The sequence below is a fragment of the Seriola aureovittata genome, chromosome 19 (genome assembly GCF_021018895.1).
Source record: "Seriola aureovittata isolate HTS-2021-v1 ecotype China chromosome 19, ASM2101889v1, whole genome shotgun sequence".
In the NCBI taxonomy this organism is placed as follows: domain Eukaryota; kingdom Metazoa; phylum Chordata; class Actinopteri; order Carangiformes; family Carangidae; genus Seriola; species Seriola aureovittata.
In genome coordinates this window covers 21,682,076-21,695,797 of record NC_079382.1, presented here as the reverse complement: position 1 = coordinate 21,695,797, position 13,722 = coordinate 21,682,076, and the positions used below count along the sequence as shown (strand labels likewise).

General features: G+C 41.2%; 1 protein-coding gene across 3 annotated transcripts in view; it reads right to left on the bottom strand.

Annotated features, from left to right (window-relative positions):
• tab2 (TGF-beta activated kinase 1 (MAP3K7) binding protein 2) overlaps positions 1-13,447 on the bottom strand; it is a 39,416-nt gene extending 25,969 nt beyond the window's left edge. For 2 of the 3 annotated variants that reach the window (XM_056405193.1, XM_056405195.1), the window contains exon 1: positions 13,075-13,447. The gene's annotated coding sequence lies outside the window, so the exon portion shown is untranslated. The remainder of the gene's footprint in view (positions 1-13,074) is intronic. The other variant, XM_056405194.1, reaches the window with a different exon arrangement.
• Between the last annotated feature and the right edge of the window lie 275 nt (positions 13,448-13,722).

Here is a 13,722-nt window from a genome sequence, read left to right as displayed (position 1 = left end):
AAATGTGTTGTTGTCCGTTGTTAGGTTGACAATGCAAATGATACGGTATCTTAGCACCTGCCCAGGAACACAGTGAGTCAGTGCGCGCTGATCAACAACCCTAAAAACCCTCCATATTATTGAGATGACTCTGCAGCAGTTGGCTCATGTGAAATGTGCTGGTGCCTGCGGAGGACGAGGGGAACAACACAGCGCCGGTTCTGCCCAGAATGGCACCAGCAGGTGGTACCACGGAGGGTGCCAGCACGGGCCAGGCCTGATCCGTTGCACCAAAAGCAGCCAAACCACACACATACACGTAAACACCAGAACGTTCCTCTGGGGAATACCACAGCAGAACGGTTCTGTTATGGCATCTCTAACCAGGGGCGGAGACAGACCCGTGGGTTGAAGAGTCCAAAGGGCAGCAGGGAAGAGAGGGTGAATATACCTCTGCTCAGTTCTCCACTTCCCGGCTTAAAGCCAAAGATATAATTTCTGCATCTGTGAGTGTGCAAGGGTTCGTCATCAGAGGGTGCACGCGAGGCTCTGCTGCAGACGTCCACGTACCACCAATTTGTTACGGCACTGTGCTGCAAGGGAACCAACTGTGCTCGGTTAAGTTGCAGCTTGTTTCGGAGGTTATGTAACCTGTAAACTGTTCCTACGGTGACAAGTTTCCACAGATCAGTCAACTACGAGTCGAATGATCTGTGGAAAGATGTTTGACTGAATTTATGATCAGTTTGATCATGTTGAGAATATGATGCAGCATCAGACAAACATCCAGCTCAGTGATATTAGACCACGGATGTAGCAGGTTGTAATTAGCGCAGCATTAAGCAGCAGGTGAATGAACACGTTTGAACAGGTAGTTTGTGTTTTGAATGATTTTATTTACTTACTTTGAGTAAATGAAGCTGCATTACAAACATCACTTTTGAGCTGAAGCTGCAGTGCAGGGAGAAGTCAAGCTATGCTAACAGGCTAGGCTATGAAACCGTAGCTAAGCTAGCTTTCACTTCCAGCAGCACAAGTAGTCCGACTTTTTCATGCGTCTTTACTAATTAACGATTTAATTCACTGAGCAGCTCAGAGGCTACTGGCAGCTACTGGACACTTTTAAGGTGGAATGTTTTCTTGCATGATTGACGTTTGAAAATAAGTCAGTACACCTTAAATGTCAATATAACAACTTTGACCATTTCATTTGTTTTTATTAGCTCTGTAACAACATACACTGTAGTGCTGATCTGGATCTTCAAGTGCTTCAAAATGTAAATAAATTTCAGCGGGATTATGTGAACTGTAAATATTTTATTTTACTTGGAGAAAAAAGCATCAATCCGTTGTGCTCCGGCAGCTCTACACATATGCAATGAAACTATGAGAAACAATCTCAAACAGAGGGAGAGACTCTGAGCAGCTTTTACCCAGCATGTCTTTTTTTTGTACTGGATCTCTGGATAGTTATAGAAACTTATCTCTGCATTCAAATCGTTTTATGCCTTTGCAGATTGCAGATGTGAGTGTGTGGAACTTTAAGTCCACCCAAAGTATTATGGGAAGTAAGGTTTGTTTTGTTCGAGAGCTCAGGTTGTTGTATCCGAGATGCAAAAAGTTGCAAAACATCAGGAAACGTAGGGTCTAATTTAACAGACCACTACTAATGCAAGAATGTCATAGAGATCCACTCAGGCAGTTGCCCTTGGCAAAGCTACGCTGAACCACAACAAACAAAGGCTCTTCAGCTGGGTGGACTGCGTTGTCCACCACGCCCTGACAATATGTTTTCAGAGAGAGGCTGCAAGGGAGCGAGGAGGAGTATGAGAGCGTAAAGCCCACACTCTTACTGATAGGACACTAGATCAAAGCCCTTTCCCATCGTTAGTGGGTACAAAAAAAAAAAAAAAACCTGAGCGAGATGAAAGACCATCAACAGACTGTGGGAGAAATGATGAAGGACAGAACAGTCCCTGTATGGCATTTACAAACAGCACAGATCAAGACAAGCTCTCCATGCTGCGTCTGCGAGGAACAGTTGGGAGTCAGAGGGGATGTGGGGCCAGAACCTGCCCACAGGATAAGCAAGGGAGTGATAAGACGGCAGCCTGCGATATCCATCCTACACAAAACAAGCAGCTGGGAGATCGATTCACTATCTGCTCCTTACTCACACTGCCTTTATTAATGGATGCAATTATGAAAATGATTACAAATCCTGCAAAAATAGGTTTATTCTACTAAACAGTGCTGTCTATGTAGCTATAGTCTGAAGTAGCTCCAGTCTTCATGCACGCAACTCTTAATCTAATCAGCTCCCTGTGGCTGCTGTTGCTTTTACCATACCTTTATGTAAACCTGTTTCTCCTCTGATTAAGCAGACGGCTGCAGAAAGCTGCAACTGCACCACAGAAGAGAAACATTACCAGGAAGTTTGTCGTTTATTATAAACAAATCTACATGTATTATATTCAATATCTGAACGGTAGCTTGGGGCAGACCGCACTGAGCGCGCTCAGGGAAACGGTTTCAGCTGCTAGTCTGACAAAATGTAAGGAATAAACTCTTATTTAGAGATCATGTTTGTTTTGTTTCTGGTGTGATGCCCCTTTGACACATAAATCAATCATTTCATTATTTGTTTATTCACTGAAACCAAGAACATGAATTTAATTTTTTTTTTTTTTTAAACAGTCTTAGCAGTGAATATCTGGCCAAATCAATTCAAAATTATGCGCTTGGCTAGACACACTGAGGGAAAGTGAGAAGACATTTTAGTGATGTGGGTGGTTGTAGTTTGCATCACCATGTCTTGGTATAAATACAGAAAATTTGAATCTGCTCAAAACGTGGTTAAACATTTTGATAAAATAGCATTTTCAGAATTCTTCACTCACACTTGACCTAAAACCTGAAACGATGCAGGATTTATTCCAGCTACATCTAACATTTACCAGCCGCCACACCACGGCCGCTTTTGTTTTCACCTTGTGTGTGTGTGTGTGTGTGTGTGTGTGTGTGTGTGTGTGTGTGTGTGTGTGTGTGTGTGTGTGTGTGTATAAACGTGGTCCTGCAGACACCTACTGTAGCAGCAACAACCACAGAGGAGGATTTGAGCACTTTGGCAGGAGTTTATTTGTCTGTGGACAGATTTTGTCCGTGTGATAGTCACAACCTGCAAGATACGTTGAACCAACACCACGTAGTCAGCAGTAATAATACTCATGGGACTGTAAAGCAACATGCTGACCGGTGTTGCGCCTGGTGTGATCCCATTGTCTCTAGTTTTGCAGTGCCAACAATAACATAACAATAAGTAATAATATAAAAATATGTATGTGTGTATACAGTATATATGTATATGTGTTTATTTATTTATTAATTTATTATTATTGTTTATATATTTTTGCTTGTGGACATTACTCAAGTTATTTTAATTCTTGTTTATAGTCACTTCAACCTATATGCATAACACAATATTTAAGTAAGTTAATAAGGGTGGGAGGGAGGGTCTTAATGAATGTTTGAATGTTCTGTTTTACTCTGTAAATTCAAAATGAACAAAAGCCAATGAACAAAGTAATGAAAAGAGTTGCTCTCAGACAACTCCTGCTAAAAACAGGGGGAATCCCTTCAAGTCCATGTACGTGTCACAGCTTTAATTGTAGCAGGCTGGAAAAAAACTGAACTCATTAACCTCCCCAAAATCAATAATCATGATCCTGGATGTCATGCAAGGTGCGAAACAGCGATACAGATCAGCAATTAGTGCGTTAGACGTCTATTTATTTCAGAGCAGAGAAAAGTCAGAGAGCCTGTAAAAAAACATTAAAGGGAGACCACATGAAACCAGGCCAGTAACAGGTCGGTGCCTTAAAGGAAATAAAAGACATAAAAAGCTACTAATCTCAGTGCCAGTGCCCCCCCGAAGAAATCAAAAGTAAAAGCAAATGAAAAAAGACGACAAAACAAAACATTGTGTTTGTAATTTACGCTCCTTTCATTTCAGCTCAGAGTGAAATTTTCAGATGTGTGTTGCTGTCATTTACAGTCGCATTTCTTTTCCCTGCTTTCCGTTTCACCTTGTGAGCGTCTTCCCCCCTCCCACACACACCAGCACAGACAGGCTGACGACTTCTGACATTAAGTGCAATAAAAGCTTTTCAACAAGTGTTATAAATTAGGCCAAACTCAGGCCAATATATCAGCTTTTTTTCCTTCTTTTTTTTTATTTTACTTTTTTTTTTAGGGAAATCGTTTGATAACTGCCTCAAAAATATGATGTTTCACTGGATACTCACTATTATTATATTAATTTATTATGATGATTATTATCAGTTAGAATGACCCTTAAAGGAATGAAAACAGAAGAGTTTATATTAGTTGAAACTTGAAATTATTGTTTTAATGGAAGTCTGTGCATAAATTTTCTCTTTTGGAAACACATTAAATAAATGACAAAGTTGTACATCTCTCAAGAATGAAAAGAATTATAAAATAAACAAGTACAAAAATTATTTTTTTATTTATTTATTTTTTTAAATAGCAAGTAACTAGAACATGTCATATAACTAAAGCCTATTAGTTTGCATGTTAGCACTAATACCACTCTGTTAAAATTAATTAAATTACTTAATTAAGAAGTATGTGTTACAAAAATATACGTGTGTCCTCATCAGAGAGTTGTGGATGTATCACAGAAAAGAAACGGGACGACCAGGTCCATGACTATACTTCTCTCTGTCTCAACACGAACCCTGCTCCTCTGACATGTAAAAGTAAGCAGCGAAGGCCAAATGTGAAAATGCAGACTGAGGTGTTTCTCAGGGTAATGCACGACGAGAGGAAGTGTTTGTGTCACATACACACATCCCGCTGCAGAGGCTACAGCCTGCATGACTGTGAGGAGCACAAAGGCCAAAGATAACCACTGAACCATCTTCCTGTACGCTGTCCCTCCGTGGCTGCAGGCAAAAAAGCAGCTCATGTTGGAGCAGCGGCGCAGTTACACGTAACACTAGAAAGGTCAGTGGATTTGTGGACATAAGACAAAGTCAATGAGCAACTTGAAGGGATACTTTGCAATTACAGTTAATATTTGAACGGCTGTTTGTCAAAGCGCTGGTTTGCTCTGCGAGTGGGTCCAGGAAAAGTCACAGAGAGCCAGTTTGAAATCTGAGAAATGTTTTCTGCTTGAAAATTCAAAACAGCTATTAACTGGTGTGGAAGAATGTGACACAGCTGGCAGCTTGACCTTTTACTGATAAACCACGATAGAGCTAACATTAACTTTGAATAATCATTTGTAAAGGAGATACGCGCTATTTGGAAAAGTGACACATTTTTACACAGAGACTGCCAACACACACACACACACACACAAAACACAGTTTTACTTTCAAAAACTTTTGAGGTGACTTAAAGTGTCTATTATGAAGAAACAACTCAAAAGTATGTACAAGTATGTGATTCGATTCCCTTCTATGATCCTGCTCTGTCAAATTGAATCTTCAAAACCTGTTGATTCTTGCACCTGGTTTTATGTGAAAGTAAATCACACTGAAGACGTTCAGTCTGACAACAGGAAGTGAACGAGTTTTCTGTGGGCTCAACATGTTACCGCGCTGCTGTTGTGACGGCACATTTTGCCATTCGGAACAAAGAGCGCCCTAATCGTCCTGGTCTGCCGCTTCGATTGACCAATAAATCATGAAGAGAAACAAGGGTGGTGATGAACACTCGAAGCAGAAACACTGGACCCACTAACAATGCCGGAGCGTCTCGAGAGCTGCACTGCTGTCTTTCCAAACATGCCTGTTTAACACACCAGCGGCTCTGGTTCCAATTAGTTTAAATGGTACATCCAAAGGGAGTCAGCGGAGGAGCTCTACTATGCTCCTTTAATTGATGGTTGCACTACTATCCTATTTCATAGCTGAGTTTCTGTAAAGGAAACTTGAAAAACACTTCATTAGCATGAAAAGCTCCTCTTTAATTATTCCATCGCGTTTGAGTCTGATTTACAAGAGCTATTACACAGGACTTCTATTTTGAGTTAATTTATTTAGCTGAACAATTCAGCAGTCTGTAAACGTTGGTAAAACTGGGGTTAATGTAACTTTCTCCCCACACCAGGAACACAGGAAGGTTTTCTGACACTCATCGCTGAAACTAAGAGTCACTGCAACATGGCAAGCGCCCATCAAGTTTTAATGATTAACGGTAAATTCACAAACATCCAACGATAATTAACAAATGTAGAGAAGTATTTCAGTCTGCCATTAAAATATCCATCACAATTCATGAGTGAATAATCTCTCTATGATCCTGTTGCAGATTAGACGTCAATGCACATGTTTCTTGAATAAGCTAAACAGTTTGTGAAACATTTAATTCTAATACTGCTGAATATTTCAAATAAATATGGAGCATTAATGGCTGTTGTGTTGAGGAGGCTGCCAGGTTAAGTTGTCCAACCCTCAGGTAAACTACTCCCTGGATAGACAGTGGTTTTACAGGGCCACTCCCAAGTGTACATGTGTGTGCCTGTGCAAATGTGAACCAAGACAGTGATGACAGTGTTCTTTCAGAGATGACTTGACACGATTTTTTAAATAAAGAACGGTGCTAAAATTAAAGTTTTAATAAAACAGCCTTGAGGAATTAGACCCACCCAAGGAGTTCATGGTCTGTTGGGCTTGTGACAGAGGATGTGTCAGTTTAGGGAAGCTGGGGCAGGAAAAGAAAAGCATCAGAGATGAAACCCAGAGCCCAGGTCAAGGGCACAGGGATGGGGGAGGGTTCAGCTCTCTGCAGAGTCTCTGCATAGGATGTGGTTCACTCTTCTGCTGTTTACTGATCCATGTAATGAGAGAGACAATGACAAGGTAAGCTACAATAACACCTTTGCCTGCAGAGTGCGTGCTGCATTGGTAAGGTGTGACTACAGAGGGCCGACAAAGTGGAGCTGCACCTCGTGGGCACAGCGTTGCAATAACCAGCTGACGGCTGTAAAAGCTGCCTGAAGCAACTTTAACCTGAATAGCACAGAGCGGCAAAGTTCACTGTGAAGTTCTGCAAAAAGTTTAACGTCTACATGAAAATACGTTTTCTGTCATAGAAACTGTGAGCTCCAAAAAACCCTGAGAGATCAGGATCAGCAGCAGATTATCACCCAATGACACAATGAGCTCAGGCTGCGCCACAGCCGATCTAAATTACTGGGATGGTTTTTTTTTTTTTTTTTGGTTATGCTAACTGTTTTTAACTAACCTTCCAATTCATCATCTAAGTGAGCAATGTCTAAAACAGTCATATAACAAGAGGAGAAAACCACATTCAATGTAATGTATCTAAGAAATTCCATAAACAACAACAAACAGAAGCAGGAAGAGCCTGAGAGAAACATTTATGTGTTCCAGCAACTAAAATGGAAACTGTCAGTGGTACTTCTCTTTATTTTCCAGATCGAGAAATCTGTATACAAGTACTGAAAGAGCCCAGTTTTGACTAAATAGCAATGGCTTAGTGGAATGGGAACAATGACGACGATCTATATCTGTATGATCTTGACATTTTTATCAGACATTGCTTAATCTTCATGCATCTTCATTAGGGATGTCACAATACCAGACCAATGAAGTTCAGCGATTCTCAAAACCAAACAGCATAAAAAAAACATGAAAACAGCAGAGGCTTCCACCCACACACACACACACCAACACACACACACACACACACACACCACACACACACACACACACACACATCTATATACTCACTGTGCAAGCTGTAGTTTAAATTGACTAACAGTTGACAGAACAGCGGTGTGAAAATATTCATTCAAAAGTCAGCGTTACATCCTGTTATTATGTTATGAGCTGAGGCTATATTAGCTTCAACAAGCTAACGTTAGCCCTTGTGCGCAACAGACGCCAGCAGTCGCAATTCACAAACAATAAGGGAGACGTGTTAATATAAAGTGAATAATAGACTGACTCAGTCTGAACTTTGTACATAGATCTGACGTCCGTCTCTGAGCTGCTCATATCAGTCTGAAGTGTTTCCTCCTTTCATTTAAAACCTCTGTGAAACCGTTTGGTCGTCTATAACTCGCCCCCGCTGATCCACGTACGCAATATCTCCATAAACCAGTCTTGTGGACCTGTTGCTGCACCCTCACCTGCTGCAGCAACTCCATGTGTTGCTATTACTGTTTACTGTGCCTCCTTTCTTCTTATCCAACAACATCTACAGTTCTGCAGAGAGAAATTTCTTGGCATCGACTTGGTACTAAAATATTGATTTTTGTGCCATCCCTAATCTTCATTAGTTTATCTGCATTATCTAACCTGTGAATTCCTGCAAACCCCTTTGCCATTAATTGGTCTGACGTATTAAAACGTGGCTTGTCACCTGTTGAACAAATAAAGAGGTGTTGTGGAGAGGTGAAGAAACTACATACAATATTGTGTCCATAGCAGAGAGTATCAGAGCTGTCTGCTGATGAAAACACTTAATCCTTATTTACACTCTTAGACGTCACGACTTGTTCACTGCCAACTGACAATACAATAAGAATACCCATATAAAGGCTTTATAAATTAAAGTTTATTAATGTGGTTGTTAACACGTTATAAATCATAAACAAGCAATAATAAAGTTATAACACAGTTTTCATACATTGATGCAGGCTCACTTTTTGGCAAGATGAAGTAAATGCTGACCACTCGTTAATCCTACCAATGAGTTACTATCGTTTATAACTGGTAAAGGGCCTTATTGTTAAGTGTGAAACACATCATTATTAATGATTAACCAGTTATTAATGTTTGTAACTGATAATAAATGGTAGGAACAGGAAGGTGGCTGGAGGGAGAATCACAGAGATGTGAACAGTGGGACAAAAGGATGGGTGAGCAGTTCACCAGGTAAAGGATGGTTCCCACCTGTGTTCTACCTGGAGGGCTAAAGTCCTAAAGAAGAGACCAACCAGCAAAAAGCCTCTCCATGTTAATCGCCACCGTGCAGAACAATCTGCTGTGATCGTAGGGAGGACGGCTGCTGAGAGCATGTCGAGGTAAACAATTTGAATCTGATCATTTGATGTGATCTGCCATAATTTGATCTGCCAGATGAAACTTTTTGACCATTAAGACGCTGACGGTGGTTAATTGCTGGTAACTTCAACATGCGATGAAGCAGCAGGTAGAGACGCTGGATGATGGAGAAAAACAAAGAGATATGAGGCTGAACAGTACAGAGAAATGTGGGCTCACTATTTGGCAAGCAACGGGTCACTGTTGCCCCTTTTTTTCTGATGTGTTATAACGGCTTATAAAAGTGTTAACAAGCTAATAATAAACTAGTTATAAACCATTCATAGATCCTTTATAAGGGTAGTCTGATTGTAAAGTGGTGCCCAGATGAATTTAATGTCTGTCCTGTCTGTGCTCGGTCTTAAACTTGATGTTTGTATGTAGTTGAGGTATCTGCTGCTGACAGTCCATATGTAGCTGTATGGGGCAGCTCTTATTTTTGTATTATTATCTCAACTGTACTGCACATGTAGACTTACTTAGAAATATATAGATGCGTCATATTTTACTCATTTTGCATTTGCCAAGGAAAATGAATCCACAGCCCAGAGTTTTACAACTGGGAAATGTGTTTACAATTTAGCCTCAAGCACTTTACGCAACACTGGTATTTATCTGATATAACGGAACGATCGAGATTTTAATCCAATCAAACGGAATTGCGAGATCGGTGCTGACATTCGGCCCTAGTGGTAAAGTATTGACTGAGTATGACCAGTATTAATTTAGCTCATAGTGCCAAAAGTCTCGTCAAAATGATCACCAAGCTCTTCAGCTTTGTGGAGCTTTTCAGCTTCATTTAGGCCAGAGTTTCAGTTTGACCACCCTGCTGTTTGGAGCAGCAGGCAGATGTTTGCAGCAAACAATCTATAATAAACGAAACACTTGCCCAGCACCAGTTAGCATGGACAGACTAAGTTAGTGAGCGGCCGGTTAAGAAAGTCAAGCATGTTGTTCCCAGGAGTTAACTTGCATGTATGAAGTGGCCAGAAACAAAACAGAAATAGAAATTTAAAAAAAAAAACACTTATCAAACTAAGCCCTAATCGTGCACGACAACAAATCTTGTGCAAATACTATTATTACTGTGCACAAATAGCACTTGTACGAATGGTCTTGTGCAAGCGCTACCATAACTGTGGATAATGCACACAGTGAAATGAACAAGCAGTGAGCAGGCAACAGCTAGAGGTGTAGTGGACTGTTGAGCGTCAGCCTCAATGCATGCAATTTAACCCTTGAACTGGAGAGGACCATGAGCAGCATGTGTAATGGAGGACTCCATTTAAAGCGGAGAAGTCAGGAGAGCTCAACAGGGGGAGGGGGCTCCAATAAGAGCCTCTCTTCCTGACAACCACACACTGTAGTGGGGGAGGGTTAAACAACACCAAGCCCTCTTCCTGAGTCTGCAGCTATGGGCATAATGTGATGGATCCTTCCCCTCCACCTACTCGATTCCCATTTGGCATTATAGGTCTTGAACTGACTTGAACTAACTTTGACTAGAAGACAGACGCTGAATAGGAACCTATGTGAACAGGTCACTGAGCTGCCTGAAAGAACATGTATCATATTATATCTACACAAGCCCAGAGTTTGCAGCCTCATAAAGAAAATCTGTTCTGACACACAGAAAAGGAGAAAGGTAAGCCTATATCATTTCCTGGGTTAAACTGGCTCTGCACCGTTGATCCGAACAACAAGCATTTGTGCTCCATCCAAACACACTCATATGCAGTAATTACCCTTCCCCTTGTGAATAAGGAACGCACAGCGCACCCCCACCCTTTGCTCTCTGGTGATAAGTTGTGCAAACTGCAAATGATAAATCAGGAAACAGGTTTTTCTGGAAACAAGATTTAAGTATTGGCACAGACCTCTCGACAACATGCCACAAAACTCAGCTTGTTGTAAAAGTTCTCAAGCACAAGTGTTAGTCCTGTTTGTTTACTGTACGAAAGCAAACACAACAAGTGAGCCCAATTCTTCACCTCTATCAACAAACATCGAAGCGATTTAGGTAAAACACTCAGAGTTGAGATCTGTAATCTGTGCATTAGTCATGTTGATTTAGCCTGCTAGCATGCGCTTAATGACATCCAAACAAAGCAATTAGCAGCCTGTCATTCTTTACAAGCACATGATCCTCACCAAAATCTTGATTTAGCACTGATCATACAGGCTCTGAGCATTCGTTGCCGAGTCCCCAAAGAGTGGCAAATCAGCAAGGCCTCCTAGCAACATATTTGCCCAGCTACAGGCACACATGGTTTCAGTTAGGGGTCTGCACCTATAAACAGTTGGCCATGGCAGCTTATTGGTCAGGAAGTGCAATGTTGACTGCAAGTCAAGAAAGGCACAAGCTGCTAATGAATGATATACACTCCTACAATCTAGCTATGACAAGAGGGTTTAGACTGGAGGTGTTCAGAGGCCAACAGAGGAGTGATTCTGAGAGGACAGAGTAAAACTAGAAGCCTGGATTAAAACAACCACAGTCAGGAAGGCTGTGCTATGAATGTGTGATTTTTACCTACACCGCACTGAAACAAAGAACGTTTTGGATTTCAAAGGGCAATCTCGTTTCTTAGCTGCCAGTGAGAATAGAATAAAAACACTAATTGGACACAGGCCAATTACCTGCCAAACTGGCTAGTAGAGCTGACAGACTTTCCAGCCACAACCAACAGTTTGCATCATTTGACTGGTGGCTGGTGTGTTAATATGAAGACTAACCTAAGTGATACAACATGGAGAAACACACTGTCATACACACCCAGAGGCCAAGTATACCACCGCAAATGGCCTAACATGAATTCAAAGAGGCTGTATAACCACAGTGCATTAAAAAAAAATAAGAAAAGACCTGTCATCACGCAGTAATGTTCATGTCACATTTGGTTGCAATCGCAATGATTAAATACAATTTGGACTGCATGAAAATAACCAACATGGAAAGAGAAAGCAATGAAAATATCTCTACGATCTTCAATTAACATATTAACAGATAAAATAAAAAAGAAAGATAATGACAGGTTAGGTTATCTCAGGATACACATCTCTCATCTTCACTCAAACAACTACTAAAGTGTCATCTCAGCTGGCAAAGGCTCAGATTCATCCCAATTATCAGTTTCACTCACAACTACCACAAATCAGGAACATCTGATCCATGGGAGACACAGTCAGAGACATGTAGTTACCAAACAGGTGAAGTGACACCCTTATCACCTGAGTCATTAAACAATCACACACACAGTCTTGAATACCGTGTGTCCCTTTTACTCAACTTGCCTGCAGTTGTGCAACACTAAAATTCAAATCAATGTTTATACCCTGGAAGCTTTATTTGCATTATCTCACTATGAAAAGGACAGGGCTGCACCAAACTGGCAACCCAGCTAGGATACTACTTATAACAAAGTTTCCATGTTACACAAAGTATTCTCAGCGTTATAGCAAAAAATAAAGCATTGATTGAGGTGTAACGGCTTTATTTTGGAGTCGTGTTAGAAATAACACGCTCCGTGTGTGACGTTAGGTGAAGCTACAGTTTTATGATTTAACGTTTCCATCCACGACTAGCCCTGCGACGTTTCAACTGAGAGCTCAATGGAAAAACTAGCCCAACATGGGCTACACAACATGTAGCGTCAGTCAGTGTTGTGCTCAAATAAAAACAGCCAAAATGTCTATTTACGGGTTTAAATATTAAGGAGACTTGTGGGAGTTAACGAGTGTGTTTCAAACTTAAGACAGCGACTTGTAACTCGGCCGAGACGAGAACAGCCTCCAAACACTTCAGGTTAGCTAGCTTAGCTAGCTGCTTCACTTTAGACAAAAACTTTTTCCACATCTGAAAAGTTTTTCTTTCAAACAGCGTGTGGCCGTTTACAACAGCGCTGATCACACACGACTGAAACGCTTTTACATTTCGCAGTAACGCTATTAAAACGGGTTTTCTCCCGGCTGTTGCTAACTGACAAAAGCCTACCTTAATGTACCTTACTTTCCCGTCTCGGCTGCCGCCGCCGCTCCCCGGGCCGCCTTCAACACCCGAGACCGCCACCGGACCTCCAGAGGGCCGCGGAGCTGGGAGAGGAGAAGCCGAGAGGGGTCCAGCTACTACCAGGGAGACGAAGAGCCAACTGCACCGAGGCCCCGGGCCTTGTGTGTCCTCGAAATAGCGTTAGAGGAGGGATACCGAGCCTCAGCCGTCCGCCGTTGGACAGAGACTCGGGAATACCTTTTTGACAGCTCCTCTTCTTCAGCCCCCCCCCTCCCCTCGACAGCACTTCACTTTTCTCTTTTTCCTCACTTCCAGCAGATACGAATCAAAATACTGTCACAGAATATGGCGGCTGCATAAGCACGCTACTATCGCGAGACTTGTTTTTCTTTTTTTCTAAAGTTTCCCAAAGTTGTTCTGAGGGAGGGAGGAGAAAGTTGTGATTGTTAATGGGCTGAGCTGCAGAAATATGGAATGCCATCTAAATCAATATTAAATAAATCAATACATTCATACATGAATAAATGCAGCTATGAAATAAATCCTGAAATAAATAAATTACTAAAATAAATATATAATATTTAATTGAGTAAATAAAAAGAATAGCTACGTAAATGAATAAATAAATTAACA